The 12,049-nt window shown below is 35.6% G+C and overlaps 1 protein-coding gene across 8 annotated transcripts in view; it reads right to left on the minus strand.

Annotated features, from left to right (window-relative positions):
- Nucleotides 1-12,049, minus strand: part of TAFA2 (TAFA chemokine like family member 2) — a 180,232-nt gene that overhangs the window by 101,784 nt on the left and 66,399 nt on the right. Inside the window, exon 1 of one of the 8 annotated variants that reach the window (XM_077783494.1) lies at nucleotides 1,147-1,188. The exons of the other annotated variants lie outside the window; for them this stretch is intronic. The gene's annotated coding sequence lies outside the window, so the exon portion shown is untranslated. Of the gene's footprint in view, nucleotides 1-1,146; nucleotides 1,189-12,049 lie in introns of those variants that run through there. 8 annotated transcript variants of the gene reach the window in all.

The following is a 12,049-nucleotide window of genomic DNA, read 5'->3' on the forward strand; positions in this document are numbered from 1 at the left end:
TTATCAGATCTTATTTATTGAATGAAACTTTTCCAAAAATCTCTGATGTGAAAGTATAGAGTAACCCAGTTACTTTATTATGATGAAAGACTCAATTGAGTTAAACTGAAAAGTTTAGAGTAAACAGATCCCCAGATAATAAAATTACTCAAGAGCTGAAGTCTATAACACACTGGCATTAGATTAAATCGCTGCAGATACAACCTAATTGTGGCATTGGTGGGAAGTAGGTAAATGCAAAAGGTGTGACAAGTGGACACAGCTCAGGGAGGGAAGCAGGTGGGTGAAACTTGCTGGGAGTATTCTTTCCGTTACTCTTTCCAGAAAAGAGTAGCAAGGCTTTCTCTGTGTCCTGCCTTTCTCAAGATGATGCACAATGAAAATGCTGTTGAAGGACTTGTTTAGAAACAAGTCCTGCCAAGAGGCAGGCATTCAACATTAGCAGGACCTGCCGACTGGTGAGCTTGGCAGGTTGTCCTTCTTATCAAACAGACTTTTTAATCCCTCTCTTTGAATTAACAAACCCTAGAGTTAAAATCTCCAGCCACTTTGCCCTACTCATTTTCTTTAGCTTTGTCTTGCTCTTTAGACAGATCATTGCCTCTTTCCTTCACTAGCTCCTAATATAACGTCTTTCAAGGAAAAAAAGCCCTTCTATTGAGAGGTACTTCTTGTATAAAACAATAATGAAGAAAAAGCCAATTCCTGTAAAATATTTGCTGTTTGTCCTCACAGTTTATACTTTAGGAGAGGCTGAAATAATTTGTGTAATAACCAGCTGGATCTCAATATTTTTCTCTCAAGCTGTTGATTCATTCAGTTCTTTCCCTCTTTTCAACACAGCAGTTTCCCCACTGAACTTGCTGTTCCTTAAATTCCATCTGCACTTTCAAACTATTACCCATCTGTGCAGCATAAACTGCAAATAAACCTCCAACCATGTGCTGAGCGAGCTTATTCCAGTTTTGTTATACTCTGTAGCCTCTTTCACGAGCTAGTGAATAATCATTAAACAAGACCAACATTAGTTCAAATCACACACCATGACTATTTCTCTGTTGTAAGAAAAGAGAAAATTAAATTTTTTTCCTATTTAAAAATACTGGTACTTTTTAATGTAAAAATAAGATTTCATCCTAAACACACTTGTTACCGTGCCCTCTGTGTAGCTGGCTGTCATTTTCAGAAGCAGACAGTTATCACCATTGTGCTGGGTTTGCATGCACAGAGTTGGTTTTCTTCATACTAGCCAGAATGGGGCTATGAACTGTATCAGTGCCCAGGAGCACCAGCCAAAGGGACTCTCAGAACTTTCTTTCCTGGCACCAAGCTCAGCTCTGCAGTACTTCTCACCCGCTTCTCCAGCCCTGTTGGACATCACAAAGCCACAGTAAATGTCTGCCCGCAGGTGTGGGACTTGGCACATCACAGCTTCTGGTTTGTCATTAGTGACCAAGACCAACAGCTGCACTTCTCAGCAATGCAGTGCAAGGGTTTGAGGAAGCTTTTAAACAGTAAGCAATGCAGGGATATCTCCAGTCTACAGAGGTTTTCTTCCTTTCTTTAAAAAAAAAAAAAAGAAAAAAAAAAAAAACACAGCAGAGATTATATATTTGACCCACATTTAGAACTTTTGCATTTAACATATATAGCTAAAATCACAGTGAGTGACAGCACCACCCTTAAAGATACAATCTTGCAGTCAGGTCATGTGTCAGCCCAGGTTTTCACAGAAAGGTATAAAAGATAGCTACAACAAAGAACAGTCACTTGGATCACAGAACATGACAAACATGTTTTGCAGGATTATACATTATTTGATTTCTACTGCTTCCTTAACAGGCCTACTCTAGACTAGCTGGAGCGATGATTCCTCAGTGAAAATGGGATATGATATTTGCAAATGCAAAGCTATTAACAAAGCAAATGGGTTATAATACTAATTAAGAAACCACTAAGCAACCATGCATGACCTATTCCTGATTTGTGCCATGAGACTCTACACACTGAAAGTAAATGATAAAATTCAGCAAAGAGGATGACCATGCTGAGTTAAATGAATTTGCCATTCTTTATTAAATTAGCATTTATATTCTAAAGTGTTGTTAATAACATTTGGTTCAATTAATACTGACTCTGAATTACAGCTAATTATGTCAATAGAGCTCTGCAAATTCATAGTATGAATTCTATGAAATTTTACATTAAAAATTGTAATTTTATATTCCCCTAATCTCTACAACTACAGTATTCAGAATTCTATTTAAAAACTCTTTATCAGTCTTTTAATGAAAAATACATCTTTACACAAATATAGACTGATTCCTTTTAAATTTCTGATTTAAAAAAGCATGTTTATGTCTAAAATCATATACTATTTTTTTCCAAATATTTATCCTTCTACTGAATTTATAAAGCAAAGATCTTGCAATATTTCTAGTATTCCAAAACAGGACAAAAAATTGCTAAGGTTTAGGAATTAATCCATTGGGACCAGACTAGAGAATTTTGTTCAGTTATGTTGTAAGACATAGAATTTTTTATGTACTACTAAAAAATACTATTCTACTATTCTCTGAATGCACAAATGTCACATCCACTGTGTGCACCAGATCATGTGTGCCTTCACAGAAGCCCCTACCTCCCTAACAGTAACAGCTGCAACACCAGAAATGGAAGCTGATATCTGTAAGGGCCAAACATTTGGTGGGAAGTATTTTTCATCCAACCCTTGCATACATTCCTGAAAATTAAAGTATACAGAGTACATCCTTTCCATAGGTTTGCAAGAAATGAAAGATACTTATTTTGAACTAATTTTCACATATGTGGTATATCCATATGGGGAAGTATATTAACCATGGTCCAAGATAGGTTTCCCTTAAAATTCTCAGAATTTTAGAACTCACACTGAAATTCGATCTTTAATTTCTATGATGTACATATACTTAATCTTTAATTATTCTGCGATTAACTGTCATTCAAAGAGAAGGCTGTTTTATACAAATAGGTAACATAACTTTGTTGGGGACTTGCAATCTAAATTAAATCCATCTAGGAAATATTTTGCCATTCAATATTCATGCAAGTTGTGTTTAACCAGTGGCTATTTAAATTCATGTAATTCTGCATACAGTTCTAATTCAGTTCATACATGTACATTGGGATTTGATCTACTTTTTTCCCCACAGATTTTTTCTTATGTCAATAATAGTTATGGAAAGTGTGGAACATGTGAGAGGTTGACAAGTTCTCAAATAACTGGGAGCAGTTAAGATAAAGGCAGCAGTAGTACACTTGTGGCCTGCTATCAGTACCTTTATTACCAGGCACAAAAAATAGCTGGCTACACTGCAAAATGTCTGTTATTAAGTAGTGCAAAGTGAGTTCTACATTACAAATCTCTTTCAAGAACCCAAAGAAGTATTCAGAGATATTGTCTAAGTCTTTTGGGATATGTAAAAAATTATTTCTTTAAACAACAATGAAAACTTTAGTTAAAAAAGTCAATGTTTGAAAAATAAATATGTATCTTCCATTGAAAGCAAAAGGCTCTTTGGGAATTCTCATGATGTCACAGCTTGGTTGTGAGGGATGTTGATTAACAACAAAACAGTTTGCATGTCACTTAAACTTTAGGAGACAGCTCTGTTGAGAATTGTAAAAGTTCCTTTGAAAATTATAAATAAATAGAGAAAAAAAACCTACTGACATTACAGCAGGACTTACATTAACTGAAACCATGACACATCAATGCAAATGTATGCAACCTTTCAACTAAAAAGAAACTAATATTTCAGAAGATCAAGCATATATGTTCTATGAACTTGATACAGTTTCCTAGCACAACCAGGAATTTTACTATGGGCCAGTGGAATTCACATTTATTGTACTTTAAATTCATTTGCAGTTAGGAAAAAAGAAACTCTGATAGTGATAATTCATGCTGAGGGTGAAAGAGTTTAGTAGCCATTCTGGATTTTTATGCAGTGTCTACCTCCAACATATCTCTGTAAAAGATCTAAATGCATGAGGTCAAATCAAAGTACTACACACTGAATAATCAACTCATGTTCCAATAGTGCACTGGAACTGTAACAACTTGTCTGAGAAATGCATACAAACAGCAAGTTTTCTTCCTGGACAAAAACAACCCACCTTATTTAACAAGTCCCCTCTCTGAGTTTTGCCTCTGATCCAAGTCCTACACTCTTTAAATCACTGTAGACACACATTGGACAAACGTTTTTTCCTGGAAGCCTTCTCTGCTAGCGATAATGGCTACCAACCAAGTCACAAGTTTTCATAACATTTTTTAATACATTTGTACCGCAATATTTTTCAAATACTTTTAACTATTTGTATCAAATCAATAGCTTTTTATGTCTAGCTTTATGTTTCAACTACTATAGTTGTTATATAGCTCTCTATATAACATAGCTCTCTCTATATATATAGCTATATAACATATATACATGTTATATAGCTATATACTACGGAGTATATAGCTCTCTGTTGCCACTGTTAAATATGCTAAATATTTTAAAAGTCAGTGAAAGTACACAGTTTTTATCACAAATAAAACTGTCATGGGAAGTTTAAATAAAGAAGAATAAACAAAAATGAGAGGCTAACAGGTAACTGGTAGCTACCATTAACATGGTCCATCCAGGATTTATTACTAATCCTGATAAAAATAATATTAATATTGTTATAAATTATTTTGGGAAATAGTAAGAAAAAAGAGAAACATAGAAGTTGATCCCTTTAATTGGAATAATCCTACTACAATAATTTTGTTAATCCACCATCCTAGCGGTATAAAATCTAATGAGTAGTATATTACTCATACTACCTATGCAAAGTATGACACAAATTATACTCAAATCACAATGACTAATAGCAGTTCAAAGCAGCATTCATTAATATTCTCCTAGTTGTACTGCAATTATTGTAAAGTACTGCCTGCACACCACCAAGACAATTCTCTACATGTACATTAAACTGCATTAAATTTTTTCTTAATATTTATTTCAGTCACAATGAAAAGAAACCTACTCACTGCTTTAGCATTTTCACTTTATGCAGGACATACAGAATATTTCCAGCTAATAAGCGCTAACCCTTCCAGCATATGAGTTTCCAAATGCCACCATCACATATTACCCAGAGGAAATACATTTTAATCCCACTCTTAACATGTCTCTGTCCCACTGAGCCAAAATTTTACAGCAGGCTAACTAAGCAGGAGTATAACTTTTTGTTTCATTTTCCCTTTCAAACCACATTACCTGTGATAAAATTAAGATATTATTATATGTAACAATGCACAATTATCTGTGAAGAGTAACACGAGAACCAAGTATTTAGCAAAGTGTGGCAAAGACCAAGTTCTCCAAGCAGAGACACTGCTTTTTAACAACCACCTCACACCACTTTGGGAGAGCATTTATACATAAAAACAGACATTTTGAACAGAAAACTCATCTTACGCCAGGAAATCAGCATCATGTGAAAAAAACAGCACAGAGGAAAATAAAAATAATGCTTAATAATAGAGGACTGCACATAACTTTGAGGAAATCTCAAATATTTTCTCTAGGTAGCATGAAGTGATATATACTGACATTAAGGCAGCACTGCTGTTCACTAAGCAGAGATCTCCAAGTTCCAATGCTATAAACCAGATCCCTTTCAACAAGTCACTTTTCTCTTTTTATCGTGTTCCAATTCGTGTAAGCATCACCCATTTTCATTCCTCAAATAGAAGGGTAAAAAGAGAAATCATTCCTTACTTCTTTCAGCCACAACCTAGGTCATCATATGAATCAGCAGCCACAATCCCTTCCTTCATATTATTCCCTTTCATGTTATTTTAAGAGTCTGTATAAGTTAAATATCATATCTTTTGGAGTCAGATTACTGTATTTTGAATAGATCCTGTTTTAGAAGGATTTAATATTTTGGGAAATGTTCAAGGGTTCCCTTTTTCTGGTAAGAAAATTCTTGAAAAAAAAAAATCTTTAAAATCCCAATCACTGTGGCACAGACAATGCTAGACAATGACTACTTTTTTATTTAAAGTAAATCCATGTTCTAGTTAAAATTTTTGTATGTTATTTTATAGAAGTGCAATAATCCAGGAAAAATATTATTTTACTTAGTTTTAACATAATTTTTTAAAGTTGGGGTTACTCTTGCAAGTTATCTCCTCAAGCATATGCCAAGAGAATTTATTTTATATCAGGTGCTACTAAAAGATCACACCAGTTATAGACAAGCTACTCAATTCCTCAGCTGCACGTTATGCCTGTTTATCATAATCTGTGTAGTCTTGTAGCAAATCAGTCTCCTAAGTGTGTGTTCTCACTACCACAACTTGAGTGGTTTTACAATCTGATTCACAACTTTAAAAGGCTGCAATGCTACTACTGGGTCTTCTGCACATACATTCACTAAACATATCCTTTGGCCATTCCTAACATTAATAATGGCTTCAATCGGCTAACAAGACTCAGTAGAATGAGTTAATATTTGCACAACACTTAAGCTGATATTTTTAACATCTTCACAATAGTTAAGTGCATATGGAAGTGCTGTGTGCTGTTGTTCACAGGTGGTTTCTCCAGCTGAACTGAAGCAGACAGACAGAACTCACTGGACTGTTGGCAAAAGGAGCCGCCCTTCACTGTGTTCTCTCTGCTTCTGGCCTCACTCTGTCCAGCTGTGCATACTAACTCCATCATAGCTTTGTTTTCAAATTAAAATTTAATGGACAATGAAGAAAATATATCTAAAGAAAAAATCTGCTGGGAGAACAGTGTATGTCATTTACCTCAACTTTAGGAAGGTCTTAAATGTTGTTTACGACAGTGTTCCTTTACAAATATTAGAACATTACACTCTGGAGGGGTGGACATCCAGAGGTAAAAGATTGCTGAGATGACAGGCCTCTGACAGTAATAGTTAATGGGTCACACTTTGCCTGCAGGCCAGTAAGAAGTGATGTTGGACCTGTCCTGCTGAACACCTTGGTTAGGCACTTGGAGGAGGTACTGGCATGCACTCTCTTCAAGTCTGCAGGATGACACTAAGATGCAGAGCCAGCTGATATGCTGAGGGTAGGTCTGCCATTCAGTGAGACCCAGGTGGGCTGGAGAAATTGGTTGACAGGAAGTCCACAGATCTTCTTCACATTCAATGAGGAGAAATGCAAAGCACTCTTCTTGGGAAATAAGAACTCTTGCAACCACCCAGGCTGGGGAAACTAACCATCTAAGGTCTCTTCCAGCCTCAGCCACCTGTGACTCTATGATCCTAGGAGCCATAAACTGTCTTCAAAATAGGTATCATATAATTTAGTCATATCTGACATAACAGCTGTGATGTTTTATTTAAGTGTACTGCTGCACCTAACAATCTGTCTCTCTCTGTCACACATTACTGCTCTTTTACACACACTTTTCTCAGCCTCTCCATATTTGCTGTGAAAGCATTACATGAAAGGCACTACCCCCTTCTAATCACTAGTTTTCACAGAAATACAGGTCTTACAAAGAATTTTCATTTCCTCTATCCAAGGATTGCTCAGTACCTCTTCAGCATGAGATTTCTGAAATCCAGTTCCAGTCACTTGGATTCTCAGCTTATGAGATGTCCTTTACCTTCAGATAATTCACTATTTTAAGTATTTTCAGAAGTACTGGATGCCTGATGTTTGTTTGCATGTTTAAAAGAAACAGTTCTGTATTTTTGTCTCTGACGTTTTTTATGAAAAGCAAAAGCATTTGCATCCTTGTGAACAAGAGATATAAAAATATTTTGTGTTACATATTATGAATCCTTCCCTGTAAGTTAATTTCAATAGCAGCAGAATAGTCTGGAACAGTATGTTTCCTTTGTCTTGAGCATCAAAGATGTCAGACAGTAAGAAATGGGAGTCCAGTGAATGGACTAGAAGAGTCTGCCTCTGTTCTCTAAACTTTTACAGGTTTCCTACAGGACCTTAGGGGACTCAGTCTTCTTATACAGAGACCACTTCCATAAAACTGGAAGGCGTAGTAAGACCACAGTAAGTAATCACATTATGGTTTAAAGTAAAAATTTGATACACTCAAACATGATGTTAACAAAGGTGGATCATATACCTATTGTCAATATACAATCTTCCAATTGTGTTAATACAAATGTGATGCACTGTAAATTATTGAGAAACCAAGTAAAACAAAATCAAATTCATTTATAGGGGGAAATTAAGTCTGCTACAAAGCAGATTTCCATGACATAAAAGTGGTATATGTGATTGTTTTTAACATTAGAAATATCAGAAGCTGCTGGATTCCCTGCAGTACTTGTGTTTGTTCTGAGATGTTTGCTGAAGGATGTTTGTCTAAAGAACTCAAGCAAACAAGGACAGCATACTGGGTGATACCTTGCTTAGAGCTTGTCTATGCTTGATGCTGTACAAAAAGTTTCTTACCATTTTCATCAGCCATATCCTAGACATGTTAAATTACATTTAGGGACAAAAACCAAGCAGGTGCCAGCAAAATAATGATTATGTAATGGATATGGCATCTTAGTTAAATTATAGATATTTTAACTGAATTCTGGGGGACCAAGTCCTTTTAATATTTAAAAGAGACTACCACTCAAATATCATACTTATGCTTGTAGTACCATTCTCACACATTTCTGGTGGGTACCTACCTGTAAGCAAAACAAAACCAGTGCTATTTTCCCAAGAGCACTTTCTTAACACTCATGATTATTTCTCAGACAGTTATTTCCTGTTTGGAGTTGGAAGTGGTAGAGCATGAATTTGTCAGCTGCTATGCTGTGAAATCTTGTGGGTGACCATATTTCAAGGATACTTCTCACAAGTTCCATACAGAATATCAGATCCTTTAAAGAGATCTGTCCATCCCCACATCTTACATTTGTTTCTACAGAGGTGTTGCCAGAGGATTAGAAAGTCATTCAGCATAGTTCTCCATCTTTCTCCATAAAAGAACTTTCAAGTATCTGACCTATTTATTTTAGTAAAGAAGAGCTCATTATTTGAGCACTTCACTGTCTGTGAGAGGAAGCACAAATGTCCATCAACTGTTAAGTGCCAGAGAGAATCTGATTGGGAAGGGGACTGTGAAGTGCCAGAAACAATCTGATTGGATGGGGATTTATTGGATTCCCTCTTTAACATGACCCCCAGCCAAATGATGAGAGGATTTTTAAGATTTACAGAAAACAATTGCTCTTCACAATAAAGCATGTCTTCTAGCATGAGTAGCTGGGAAGACAGGAAGCCACTTAAGTGTCCCTTCAAAGCATATGAGGAGGGTTCTACACAGGCTATGACTTCCAGAGTGAGGAAGATCTCATCCAGGGCCTCAGTGAGCAGCAGGCAGATTGCAGTGTCTCTGTTCCTCTCTCATGAATTGCAGAGTACTTATCCTCAACTTTTACAAGGCAGGCTATTTTTTCATGTTCTTATAGCACACAGAACAATTAAACCTGAGCAGGGCTGTGTCTACAGCCCTGGATTCAGATGGAATCCAGCTGAATACTTTCATTCCTTCTTTGTGCCTCAGGTGTGTGCAACAAATAAGTCCATTGTTTGCACTCTACAGATAACCATTCTTAGTGGGGCACAGAAAGAGGTTGTAGTACTCTTTTCTTCTTTGACAAACATTACACAACCATGTCATTTAAATATAAATTTTGACAGTTCTGTTTCCTGAATTCTACTCCCTTCTGAAATAAAAAAAAAAAACAACTCCCATTAATCTATTTTAATTTCCTACAAAGAGTGAGTAAATGAATATAAAAACACCATACTGACGACCAGGATCTGTTAGATAGCCTCTGTTATGGTCTTTTGCACTACAAGATATTCTTTAAAAATCATCAATCATTCTTTCAGCTGAGGAGAAATGCTAAAACCAAAAGGACTCTCCTATTTTCTCATGAGGGCTTATAACTGGAGTTTTTAGCAGCCATCCTTGCAGCCCCAAAAAGTCATTTTATTTTATAAAGGAATCCACATCAAAGATTTCATGCACTGTCAACACATTCTCATCATTGTTTGCCTACACTCTTTGAACTACCTCCTTTCAGCTACTGAAATATTAAAATTGAATTTTCCTCTGTTATGTCAAAAAGTTGTGCAGCTTAACAGGACAGTATTCTATAGTTCCTGAACATTCTGTTCTCTCCATAGAAACTGAAAGTGGGAATTAAATGTATTATTTTATGAAAAATAGCCATCAGAATATAAGAATTATGGGCTTGCAGTAGCATGGAAAAGTGAAAAGGAAATCATTATCCATTGGTTTTTTATAATAAATAATAAATGCTGCCTAAGAAGTATAAGATGAAATTAGACAAAATTAAAAACAAATACAAATATAAATGTTTGGACAGATAATATAGCAGTCACTGTCACAGGATGCGTCAGTATCTAAATTTTATATGGGTTCAGTTAGATGAGCTCATGCAAGAAAACTATCACTGTCTATCCAACACAAAGATGCAACTTCTGATTCGAAAGGTTCCCAGATGCAGAGAAGCTGAAGGAGTGTCACCAAGCAAGCAGGACCTCTAAAAATCTGTCCTGTTTCTGCACTTGCACAGGTTTCCATTCCCCAGGTAAGCCCAGGCTGAACTGACCCAGTATTGCTGATCTTATATAAAGCAGTGCTCATGGATGAATTTTAAATGACCACCCAAATGCAGTAGCTCAGTACAAGGCACAGAGAGCAGAGCTGTGACAGTCACACATGGGATTATGCGTTTCAAATGTTTGAATTTAGCTTAAATGAACAGGTCTTACTAATTTGCTGATTAGTCTGATTTCATCACTTTTTGGTTAAGCATTATGCTGTAATTAATAATTATGTGCTCTCATGTCCCTCCTTCTGACAAGGAAGGAAGATGTTCCTGTTTTACAGCTGAATAGTCAAAGAACAAGAAAATCAGGCATTCCCCTAAAGATGGCCCAATTTCAAGGATATATTTGGCCAAAGATTTAAGTGTGCCTAGACAACTGTTGAGAACTCTAAATTACTAAAGATCAGTCAGAACTGTATTTGGAACACAATTATTATACTATATAAGAAAGCTAAATGTAAGCTAACCACTTAATAAATACCACCAACACACTGTGATCATTCCTATAGCCTCTGCTCAGATGACAACTTTGTTAATAAGTCAAATTCTTCCACATGAGCCTCACACTCTCACAGAAAGACAAGGCAAATGAAGGATTTCAGGGGTTTATGAGATAAGACTCCAAACATAGGATTCATATTTCCAAATGAGCAGTAGAGGAGTTCCTTAGAAAATAAAATCACAAATAAATAATGTAATCTTGAAAATTGCTCATACCATGAATATTTCATGCATATTTTAGTATATGCTTGGAAAATTTATTTTATCCATTGGATTTATGAAGTTATTTGCTTCACAAAATGCAGTAAGTACTTGGATGATAATAATTTTCATGGACTCTTCCAAACAAATATTTTGAACAGGTAGTTTTTTTGATAGCAGAACTTTTCTAATCATTAGATCTGTAGACTTTTATGAAGCATCAGATATTTAATGATGTTAGATTTAAGGATTTTACACAAGTTATAGCTGAAATCCCAAAAATATTTCAAACAAAGTCCCTGGATACTGTTGGTCCCAGGAGAGTCAATGAAAAGCTGGGAGTGATTTATGATTTAGAGTGATTTCCACAGAAACAGCTTCAAAACTTTCATTGGTTTTGATCCAAAGTCTTATTAAGTTAGTGGTAAGGTTTATCTGTCTTCCTTGTGTTGGATTTTTCCTCTGTTCACACAGAAGTATGCTATATTGCTCTGTTTAAAACCTATTTCTTTTGATTCCCTTCATTCATTTTTAAGGCATTTATAGAAACACCCTCATGAATAATTGTACAACTGCTAATAATGGACAAATAACTCAGAAACTCTTTACCCTCACAATGTTTTCCACACTGCAGCTTTGATAGCTGTTATATGACTAATCAATGTATTACTGAATAGTT

The sequence above is a fragment of the Lonchura striata genome, chromosome 5 (genome assembly GCF_046129695.1).
Source record: "Lonchura striata isolate bLonStr1 chromosome 5, bLonStr1.mat, whole genome shotgun sequence".
Taxonomy (NCBI): Eukaryota; Metazoa; Chordata; class Aves; order Passeriformes; family Estrildidae; genus Lonchura; species Lonchura striata.